The 12,459-nt window shown below is 37.2% G+C and overlaps 1 pseudogene; it reads right to left on the bottom strand.

Moving 5' to 3' along the window:
• Positions 1-117: 117 nt before the first annotated feature.
• The window catches only part of LOC101687535, a 91,003-nt pseudogene continuing 78,661 nt past the window's right edge, over positions 118-12,459 (bottom strand).

Below are 12,459 nucleotides of genomic sequence, written 5' to 3'. Positions count from 1 at the left end.
CCTGATAAAAGGGAGATCGTTAGGCACGAGAGCTGCAAGACACACAATATGCCATTGAATAGAAACTCACTTTTTTTTTCTCATTTTAACAGTTTTTATTTGATGTCTTATATGAGATTAGATTAGTTTATTCCTCTGTCTTGCCAATGTTTCTTCCTTACATTTCCAGTTTTCCTTTCCTACCTGATGAGATCTGGCTTGACCTTCAAAGATCATTTTGAGGGTTTTGTCTAGCTTTAGTCTAGTGGTAGCCACCTTGCTAGGGTGAATGCCCACATGGACATTCATGCCATTCACCTTCTCACGCTGTACTCATTCAATGTAGATGATCTATTTCTTCTAAATGTAGACAACTTTGCCAATTTGCTGGCTGGCTTTTGTCGTGTCCTGGCACAACCTGTACCTCATCATCCCTTCAGGTGGGCACGGATGAAGGATTGTACTTCTGTGTCAGCTCTTTAGAAAGACAGGAAGACATAATCTTCCTGCGAGTGTGAGAAGGTGCACTAAAATGCCGTTTCTGCTTCTTGCTCAGGTCAGAAGTCACAAAGGGATTCAACTTCCTGTTGGCTGCTGACACTTCGGTGATAGCTGCAAAAGGGAAGAGTGAGACTCACTTTAATGTGTGAACAGAGATAGGCCAAAGGTAAAAGTGTCGATAAAGAGATGCCATGGGAACATAAATTTTAAGGGGAAAAAGTAGGTTCTGATAGTGGCTAAGATAAATTCTAGGACCAGGAGTATTACTGATGATACACAGGGATATTTAATAATGATAAAACCATCAATTAATCAGGAAAGCCTAACAATCACCAGGCGCCCTGGAAAATAGAACTTTAAATTTCATAAAGTGAGGGCTGATAGAACTTAAAAGACATATAGACAAATCTATTAATAGTTAGAAGTTTCAAAAATTCTCCCAGATTTTGATATAGCAAATAGAGAGAAGGTCAATAATTATAAAGAAGACTTGAACAACACTATGAGCTGAATCGACTTAATTATAGTTCATTCCACCCAATAGCAGTAGAATACACACTTTCTTTAAAAGCACATGGAACATGCACGAGGCAGGAGCCTATCATGGGTTATAAAATAATACTCCATCAAAGAAGAAGGACTGAGAGGGACTGTGGACTCTAAGAAACAAACTGAGGATTTTGGAAGGGAGGGACGGTGAGGGAATGGGTGAGCCTGGTGGTGGGTATCAAGGAGGGCACTTATTGCATGGAACACTGGATGTGGTGCATAAACAAAGAATCTTGGAGCACTGAAAAAAAAACAAAATTAAATTAAGATGTTAAAAAAATAGAAGAAGGACTGAAATCCATGTACCCTCTGGGCACAGTGGATTAAACAAGAAATCTATAACAAGAAGATTTCTAGATAGTCCACAGAACTTTGAAATTAACCAACAGACTTCAAAATAACACACAGCTGAAGATAGGGCACTTAGGGAAATTGGAAAGTCACTTGAATTCAAGACAAACGTAATCACATCATGTCGACTTTTGTGTGATTCATCTAATGCACGGCTGAGAGAGAAAATTGTAACTTTCTGCGTTTATGTTAGGAAAGAAGAAAGGTTTGACGTCAATAAAATACAAAACTAAGATGCTACAAAGAGATGTAAAGAAATAAGAGGAAGTAGAAAGAAGGAAGCAAAAAGGCTATCAGAGCTGATGTTCATATGTGGAATTTAAGGAATAAAGGGTGAACACAGGGGAAGGGAAGGGAAAATTAAAAGAGCAAAAACAGAGAGGGAGGCAAACCGTAAGCGACTCTTAATCTCGGGAAACAAACTAGCTGTTTGGATGTATTGGAGGGTTGGATGTATTGCAGGGTTGCTGGATGGGAAGGGGGAGGGAGGGATGGGAGTCTGTGTGGCGGACATTGGGGAGTGCATATGATGTAATGAGCACTGGGTGTTTTAGGCAACTGACGAATCACTGAATTCTACCCTTGAACCTAATAATATACTATAGGTTAACTAAATTGAATTTAAATAAAAATTTTTTTGAATTTTTAAATTGAATTTAAATCAATTTATATTTATTGGATTTAAATTTAATTTAAACTTATTTTAATTTAAACTAAATTAAATTTCAATTTAAATCAACTTAAACTTATTGAATTTAAATCAAAGTATTGAATTTAAATAAAAAAAATTTTAAGGATATCAATGAAATAGAAAGCAAACCACAGAGAAAAATGGAATGAAACCAATAGCTGGTTTATTGAAAAGATTAATACAATTGATACAACACTATGTAGACTAATCAAGAAAAAGCAGTTAAGATGCTAATGACCAGTGTCAAGAATAATAGAGGAGACATGACTTTAGAGTGCAGAACCGCTAAAGCAATCATAAAGAACAACTTCATTACCAAAAATTGACAATGCAGATAAAATAGACAAATTCCTTCAAAGATGCCAGTCTATGAACTTTGATAGACTGCAAGAAAATACAGAATGCTTGAATACCCTTATATCTCTTAAGGAAATTGAATCTGTGGCTAAAATCCTTCTCACAGAGGAGACTCCAGGCACGGTTGGCCCTGCCAGAGTGTTCTACAAGTAGTTCAGGAAGAAATAGCACCAAATTTACACAATTCTGTCAGAAAAATGAAGAAGGAATACTTCTTGATTCATTCTGTGAAGCTAGAAGTGTCCTTGTGTCAAAACCAGACAAAGGCATTACAAGAAAATATATTCAAAAACAAAATGATATTAATGGACTTGTAATTTATTAAGAGAACCATAAAATTCATCTAAACAGATGCAAGTAATAGGCAGAATAATGGAATCCAGATATATTCATGTCTTCAACCCTGTAAAGTCTGAATATGTTGCTTTCCATGGCAGAGGGTACGTTGCAGATGTGACTAAGTTGAAGATGGTGAGGTGTGGAGATTATCCTGGATGATCCAGGCGCAGCAATGTAATTACAAAAGTCCTTTTAAGAGGGGAGCAGCACATGATGGTGAAGAGAAGGAGATATGAAAACAGGAGTAGAGGTCAGAGAGGTGAGTGATTGAAAGATGCTATGCTGCTGGCCTTGAATATGGAGAAAGGAGCAGGAGCCAAGGAATAGAGAGAGATGGCCTTTAGAACATAGGGAAGGCAAGGAACAATTTTTTCCCTAGGGGTCTCAGATGAACATAACTCTGTAGACATATAGATATTGGCCATTGGCCTTGTAAGACCCATTTTAGACTTCCAACCTCCAGAGCTGTAGGATAACAGGCTTGTGTTGTTTTAAGCCATGAAGTATACAGTCATTTATGATAGCTGCAATGTGACAGTCACATAATTCAGAAAAGACATTTAACAAAGTTTAACACCTATTCAGATTAAAAATTATCTGGAAACCAGGAACGGGAAAAACTTCCTCAAGCTGATAAAGGTCACCTAAAACATATGTCCGGGTTTTTTGTTTGTTTGTTTGATTTAAAGATTTTATTTATTCATGAGGGGTTGGGAGCAGAGGAGAGAGACAGAGGGAGAGGCAGACTCCCTGCTGAGCCTGAACCAGGAGTCCGATCCCAGGACCTGGAGATCGTGACCTGAGCCAAAAGCAGATGCTTAACCACCTGAGCCACCCAGGTGTCCCTAAAACATACTTCATTGTTAAAAAACACAAAGCTTCCCCTCTATGATCTCTCACTCCTCCTAATAAGCACCAATTGGCACTCTGACATAGTGCATTAAGGCAGGATTTGAAAAAAAAATTAAAAAGGCATACAAGTTGGAAAGAAAGAAGAAAAATTGTCTTTATTCATGAATGATATAGGAAGTTCTAAAAGAAAACTCTTTTTAAAAGTGTTTATATCTACTGCTAGTGAGATAAACAAGGTTGCAGGACATGAGGTCAATAACCAAAAACCGATTATAGTTATCTATTCTAAAAACAAACCATTGGAATTAAAAGTATCATTTACAATACATGCAAAACATGAACTCTTTAGGGTGACTCTAACAAAATACGTGTGAAGCTGCAGAACGTACCACAATAAGCATTGCTGAGAGAAATTTGAAACAATCTCAACCAAGGAAGAGATAGATGATATGTATAAGATTTTAAGACTCAGTATTGCCAAGATGTGTATTCTCCCCACATGGACCTATTGATTCATAGCAAGTCAAATGACTAAAAAGCAGCATGGTGATTATACAACTTTTGCTGGCATACAAAGGATTCAAAGAGCCAAAATAATCGAGATAGAGGAGCACATATTTGGATTTCTCATACTGCCTCACTTCATAAGTTACTATAAAGCTACAGTCATCAAGATAGTGTGGTACTAGAATAAATATAGGCATATAAATAAATGGAAAACAAACAGAAAGTCCAGAAATAAATGTACACATGTATGGGCAATTGATTTTCAACCATGGAGCTCATGTGATTCAAAGAGGGAAAACTTGCTTTCAACAAATATTGAAGAAAAGTTGAATATGTATGTGGAAAACAATGGAATTTCACATTAGCTCAAATCACATGCAAATATAAACCGAAATGGATAATAAGCATATAAAACTTGTTATGATAACAAAAGAAAAAACTCTGTTAACTTGAGTTAGGTCAGACTTCCTACAGCACAAAAAGCATGAACAACAACAACAAAAAAGAAAACAATGGTAAACTGACTTTGTAAAAAAAAAAATCAGAAGGCAAACTAAAACTTGCACTTCAGAAGATCTTGTTAAGAAAACAAAATCTGCTAGTATAATTGCTCAATCATAGGGTTGCACTACTGGGTATTTACCCCAAAGATACAGACATAGTGAAAAGAGGGATCACATGCAACCCAATGTTCATAGCAGCAATGTCCATAAAAGCCAAACGGTGGAAGGAGCCAAGATGTCCTTCAATGGATGAATGGGTAAAGAAGATGTGGTTCATAAACACAATAGAATATTACTCAGCCATCAGAAAGGATGAATACCCACCATTTGCATTGACATGGATGGAACTGGAGGAGAGTATGCTAAGCAAAATAAGTCAAACAGAGAAAGACAATTACCATATGGTTCCACTCATATGTGGAACATAAGGAATAGTTCAGAGGACAGTAGGGGTGGTGGGGGAAATTGAATGGAAAGAAATCAGAGAGGGAGACAAACCCTCCAAACTGAGGGTTGCAGAAAGGGAGATGGGGGGAATGGGGTAACTGGGTGATGTGAGGAGCAATGGGTGTTATACTTAATGGATGAATCATTAAACATTTTATCAAAAACCAATGATGTACAATACATTGGCTAATTTAATTTAATTTTTTTTTTTTTAAGCCGTAACGTTGAGAGTCCATATCTGGGCTCTCTACTCTGTTCCATTTGGTCTATGTGTCTGTTCTTGTGCCAGTACCATGCTGACTTGGTGATCACAGCTTTGTACTATAGCTTGAAATTAGGCAACGTAATGCCCCCAGCTCTGCTTTTCTTTTTCAACATTTCCTTGGCAATTCGGGGTCTTTTCTGGTACCATACAAATTTTAAGAATGTTTGTTCCAGAATTTTGAAAAATGCTGTTGGTATTTTGATTGGGGTGGCATTGAAAGTGTAGATTGCTCTGAGCAGCATAGTCATTTTAACAATGTTTATTCTTCTGATCCGTGAGCATGGAATGTTTTCTTACCTTCTTGTGTCTTTTTCAATTTCTTTCATGAGTGTTTTGTAGTCCCTAGAGTACACATCCTTTACCTCTTTGGTTAGATTCGTTCCAGAGTACCTTATGGGTTTTGGTGCTATTGTAAATGGAATCAATTCTCTAATTTTTCTTTCTACAGTTTCACCCTTAATGTTTAAGAAAGCAACTGATGTCTGGTGCTGGGAAAATTAGATAGCTATACACAGAAGAATGAAACTCGACCATTCTCTTACACCATACACAAAGATCAACTCTAAATGGATGAAAGACCTCAACGTGAGAGAGGAATCCATCAAAATCCCGAGAAGAATAAATGAAAGAAGATGGGATTGGGAGGGAGACAAACCCTAAGTGACTCTTAATCTCACAAAACAAACTGAGGGTTGCTGGGAGGAGGGGGTTTGGGAGAAGGGGGTGGTACTATGGACATTGGGGAGGGTATGTGTTTTGGTGAGTGCTGTGAAGTGTGTAAACCTGGTGATTCACAGACCTGTACCCCTGGGGATAAAAATATATGTTTATAAAAAATAAAAATTATATTAAAGCAGCAATGTTAACCTCCTTAAAAAATGTGGATGTGTGGGCAAATAAATGATATTTTTCCCTCTGTTTAAAAAAAAAATCCTAGAGGAAAACATGGGCAGTAACCTCTTTGGCATTGGCCACAGCAACTTCTTTCAAGACACGTCTCCAAAGGCAAGGGAAACAAAAGCAAAAATGTACTTTTGGGACCTCATCAAGATAAAAAGCTTCTGCACAGTGAAAGAAACAGTCACCAAAACACAGAGGCAACCCACAGAATGGGAGAAGATATTTGCAAGTGACACTACAGACAAAGGGCTGATATCCAAGATCTATAAAGCACTTCTCAAACTCCACACCCAAAAAGCAGATAATCAAGTCAAAAAAATGGGCAGAAGACACGGGTAGACACTTTTCCAAAGAAGACATAAAAATGGCTAGCAGACACATGAAAAAAAGGTCATGATCTTTAGCCATCAGAGAAATTCAAATCAAAACCACATTAAGGCAAATATCTGAGGCCAAAATACTTTCTAAAAATCTATGACTTTGTGAGAATAATATATTTTTTTAATAATAATAACTTCATTAGGATATAATATTGTATTTCCTTACATAACTTCACTTATCTTCAAAGCAGAATTTAGAAATTAAATGAATACATAGTAGATCAGTGTAAATGCATAGATTATAGGCCCATATTAGTACATTTTTTTGTACTCTTAGGGTATTTTTCTTTTCTTTTTTTTTTCATTTTTTATTTCTTTTCAGCATAACAGTATTCATTGTTTTTGCACCACACCCAGTGCTCCATGCAATCCGTGCCCTCTCTAATACCAAGGTTTTATCTATGAAGCAAAAGTAACGATTTTTTTTTCAAAAAAATCATTTAAAATCTGCAATGTTCAATGAATAAATCATGGTGTGACTAAAATAATGAGAAAAAAAAACACATTGCAGCTGTTAGAATGGCAAAACTTGACAAGGCAAGAAACAACAAATGTTGGGGAAGTTGTGGAGAAAAGGGAACCCTCTTACACTGTTGGTGGGAATGCAAATTGGTGCAGCCACTTTGGAAAACAGTGTGGAGGTTCCTCAAAAAATTAAAAATAGAGCTACCCTATGATCCAGCAGTACCCAGTAGGGTATTTACCCCAACAATACAGACGTAGTGAAAAGAAGGGCCATATGCACCCCAATGTTCATAGCAGCAATGTCCACAATAGCCAAATTGTGGAAAGAGCCAAGATGCCCTTCAACAGACAAATGGATAAAGAAGTTGTGGTCCATATATACAACGGAATATTATTCAGCCATCAGAAAGGGTGAATACCCAATTTTTGCATCAGCTTGGAAGGGACTGGAGGAGATAATGCTTAGTGAAATAAGTGAAATAAATCAAACAGAGAAAGTTAATTATCGTATGGATTCAATTATTTGTGGAGCATAAGGAACAGCATGGAGGACATTAGGAGAAGGGGGAAATGAAGGGGTAGAAATCAGAATGGAGATGAACCATGAGAGACTGTGGGCTCCAGGAAACAAACGGAGGGATTTAGAAGGGAAGGGCGTGGGGGGGATGGGTGAGCCCAGTGATGAGCCCAGTATTAAGGAGGGCACGGATTGCATGGAGCACTGGATGTTATAAGCAAACAATGAGTCATGGAACACTACATCAAAAACTCATGATGGGGGCACCTGGGTGGCTCAGTGGGTTAAAGCCTCTACCTTTGGCTCAGGTCATGATCTCAGGGTCCTGGGATCGCGCCCCGCATCGAGCTCTCTGCTCAGTGGGGAGCCTGACTCCCCTTCTCTCTCTGCCTGCCTCTCTGTCTACTTGTGATCTCTATCTGTCAAATAAATAAATAAATAATCTTTCAAAAACAAAGACTCATGATGTACTGTATGGTGACTAACACTACACAATAAAAATTAATTAATTAATTAATTAGTTTTTAACTAAAAAAGCATGAAAGAAAAGAAAAGAAAATCTGGTCCCAGAGAGGGAGAACACTTAGATAACACAGAATTTTCTTGTATATCTGTATATATAAAAATCTCTTTCAAGTCAGTAAAGGGAACATGTAGCTTGTTTTAAATATAGGCAAAATACTTGCACAGACATTTTCCTAAAGACAATACATGTAAGGTAATTAAACACATGTACATTTGTTTAAACTTATTAGTCAACAAGAAAATAAAACTTAAATCCGAAAGGATATAGCATACCACGACTACTAGTAGGGCCACATCCACATGCCTGACAATGATGACCAGGCCTGGTAAGGTGAAGCCATTATGGTTTTCATCCATGTTGGTGTAAATGCTAGGCATTTTTCAAAAAGTTTGGCAGCTTCTTACTAAGTTAGGCATGCAAGTACATGTACTCCTGTCATTTCACACTTAGGTATTTAATTCAGAAAAAGAAAAACATATGGCCACACCAAACCCATATATGAACGTTGGTAGCAGCTTTATTCATAATGTCCCCAAACCAAGACCATCCCAAATGTCCATCAGTTGGTGAATGGATAGTGAAAGATGGGATATCCATACAAAGTATCAAAAAGGAACAATGCTTGGGCATATCAAAAGTATTACATGGAAGACTGGAAACTCAATATTGCAAGCTGTCTGATTCATTTGGCATATAATTTTTGAGAAGTTAACACTCAAAGGAGTCAAGGGAACTTGGTGGTTGCCCAAGGCTGGAGGTGGAGCGAAGAGAATGACTTGGAAGGCACAGGAGGGCACTTTGCAGGGCACTGCAAATGTTCTCTATCTTGATAGTGGTAGTAGTTATACACATTTCAGTTTGTCAAAAATCATTAAACTGTACACTTTACATAGGTACAGTTTATTGTATGTAATGTGTGAACAAAAAATAAACAGAACAGATGTTATACATACAAAACATGCAAGACATTAGGAGAAGGAAAGGAAAAGTGAATTGGGGGAAATCGGAGGGGGAGATGAACCATAAGAGACAGTGGACTCTGAGAAACAAACCGAGGGTTTTAGAGGGAAGGGGGTGGGGGGATGGGTGACCCTGGTGGTGGGTATCAAGGAGGGCACGTCTTGCACGGAGCACTGAGTGTTGTGCATAAACAATGAATCTTGGAACACTGCATCAAAAACTAATGTTGTATTCTATGGTGACTAACATGACACACTAAAAATAATAAAATAAATAAAATAAAATATCTGAAAGCAAGAACTGTATTCGATACATTTTCAACGAGTAACACATGATGAGGAAAGATTAGTGCATTAGATGATGGATCAGATAAAAATATCCAGAATAAAATATAAAGAGAAAAGATGATGGAAAATGCAGAATGGATAGGAGGAGAATAAGCGGATACAGAGGCTAACACAGGTGTAACATATTTTAATTGGAGTTAAGTGATGAGATGACAGAGAAAACTGCCTAGGCAATATTTGAACAGATAAGGGCATGGTGTTTCCAATGCTGATGATTAACAGCTTGTTCAAGACTCAAGGAAGACTGAGAATCCCAAGAAAGATAATTCTAAAGTAAACATCTTTTAAACTTACATTGTCAAACAAACAAACAAACAAACATAAGGTGTGTGGGGGGGAGAACAACATGAAAGCAACCAGGGTAAATAAAGGTATGGGCTTCAGAACAGGACAATGGAAGTTGACAGTGGACTTTCAATATAAACAAGAAAGTTCAGAGTCCAGAAGTTTGTAAGATGATATATCAAAGAGCTGAAAGAATAAGTGCCAACTAAGGGCTCTGTAACCAGGAAAAAATACCCTTCAAGAAGAAGGGGAAATAAGGACATTTTCAGACAAAACAAAGAAAGTTTCATATTCCTATTATATGATCCAGCCATCATGCTTCTTGGTAGTTACCAAAGTGAGTCGAACACACTTGTCCACTCTAAATCCTGCACACAAAAATTGATAGCAGCTTTATTCACAATTGCTAAAACTTGGATGTAATCGTTACAGCATGGTGACCATAGCAGATAACAGTGTATTATATACTTGAAATTTCCTGACAGATTACATACCAAGTTTTCTCACCACCTAAAAAAGTAACTGTATTAATTTGTTTGATCATGGTAGTCATTTTGCTGTGTTTATCAAGTCATTACATTATATCACCTAAATATATGCAATCATTACTTGTCAACCATAGCTCAGCCAAGTGGAAACAGAAGATGACCTGCAATAGCTAAGTGGATTAACTGTGGTACACCCATATAATGCCCATACTCAGCGACAAGAACGAAAGAGCTACCGAGTTGCAAAGAGACATTCAGGACCTTAAAAGCACATTGCAACACAGAAGAAAACAATCAGAAAAGGCTACCTACTGTATGATGCCAACTACCACATATGATATTCTGGAGAAGGCAAGACTATGAAAACCCTAAAAAGATCAATGTTTGCTAGGATTTAGGGGCAGTGAAGGAAGGAAGGATAAATGGAGCAAAATGGAGTCTTAGGACAATGAAAATATTCTCTATGTTACAGTAATGATAGACCCGTCATTATGCATTTGTCAAAAGTACAACACAAAGAGGGAACCGGATGTAAAGTACGGGTTTTAATAATCACGAATCAATATTGATCTGTTCATCACTTGTAATGGATGGATCACAGTAATAGAAGATGTAAATGATAGGGAAACCAAGAGCAGACTGCAGGTGGTGTGGGAAGAAGGAGTGTGCAGGAGCACTCTACCTTCCAAACAATTCTCTTCTAAGCACAAAACTGAGCTAAACATTAAAATCCATTAATCTTGATAATTGGCTCTCTCTGCTTGACTTATTTCACTCAGCATAAGAGAGAGTCAATTATCATATGGTCTCACTTATTTGTGGAGCATAACAAATATCATGGAGGACAAGGGGTGTTAGAGAGGAGAAGGGAGTTGAGGGAAATTGGAAGGGGAGGTGAATCATGAGAGACTATGGACTCTGAAAAACAATCTGAGGGGTTTGAAGTGGCGGGGGTGGGGTGGGAGGTTGGGGTACCAGGTGGTGGGTAGTATAGAGGGCACGGATTGCATGGAGCACTGGGTGTGGTGAAAAAATAATGAATACTGTTTGCTGAAAATAAATTAATTAATTTTAAAAAACCATTAATCTTCATTACAAAAGGAATGCTTCATCAGCACATCCACTCTAAAGGAAATACTTAAGTGTATTCTCTAAGCAGAAAAAGAACCAAATTCGATCAAACCTAAAGATAGGGAAGTAGAGCAACATATAGGATCAATCTGTAGGTGTATTTAAATGACACTGGTTTTACAAAATGATACTCAAAACAATAATGTCTTTTGAGGTTAAAACCACATGTGTTTGTGTGTGTCTATCTACAAGTGATTAAATTGGCAGCCACGATATATTAAAGTAAGGAGAGGGTGAATGTGCACTAAGTGTTCTAAGTAGTTACATTTTCTGTGATGACATGAAAGGATCAATGTATATTAGACTTGGACAAGTTAAAAAAAAAAAAGGCACGTAGTAGTCGCCATATAACCACTAGAAGAACAACGAAAAAGTGAATATCTATCAAGGTGATAGAGGTAGAAAACAGATGAATTTTTAAAATTAATCCAAAAGAAGGCAAAAAACTAAGAGATAAATGAGCACAAACAAGCAGGAGAAATAGAAAATAGTAAGATGGTAGATATGAATCTGAACATGTCAATAATCACTTTAAAGGTAAATATTCCAATTAAAAGACAAAGGCTAACAGTCTGGAGCCAGAAGGATGAAGAGGAAGAAAAGGACGTTGAGGGAGGGATAAGGAGGAGAAGAAGACAGAAATCAACCATATGCTGCCTACAAAGACGTACTTCAGCTGTAACTACACGGAAAATTTCAACATTACAAATTAGAAAACCATACACCTTAAAATATTAATAAAGACAAGCTGATATAACTCTATTCACATCAGAAACGTTGGCCTTTTAGGCAAAGAAGCATTACAATAGATAAAGGTGGATACTTCATAATCATAACAGGTCTAACTCACCAGGGAAATAAAAGTTATGAGCCTGTTTGCACTCAAAAACACGGTCTTCAAAAATGTCATGCAAACCTTGACAGAGCTGCTAGGACATATATGTGAATCCATAATCATAGTGGGAGGTTTTTCTAACACTTTTCTCAGCAACTGAGAGAACATACTGATAAAAATCACAAAGGTATGAAAGATTAGAAAAATACAATGAGGAATCGTGGAGATATATCTATCTTTATCTATCTGTATAGATAGATAAAGATAGATAGATAAAGATAGAT

This window comes from Mustela putorius, unplaced genomic scaffold (genome assembly GCF_011764305.1).
Source record: "Mustela putorius furo isolate JIRA1106 unplaced genomic scaffold, ASM1176430v1.1 tig00000122_pilon_pilon_pilon, whole genome shotgun sequence".
Classification (NCBI taxonomy): Eukaryota; Metazoa; Chordata; class Mammalia; order Carnivora; family Mustelidae; genus Mustela; species Mustela putorius.
The sequence above is the reverse complement of the archived record's forward strand: the minus strand, read 5'-3'. Positions and strand labels throughout refer to the sequence as shown.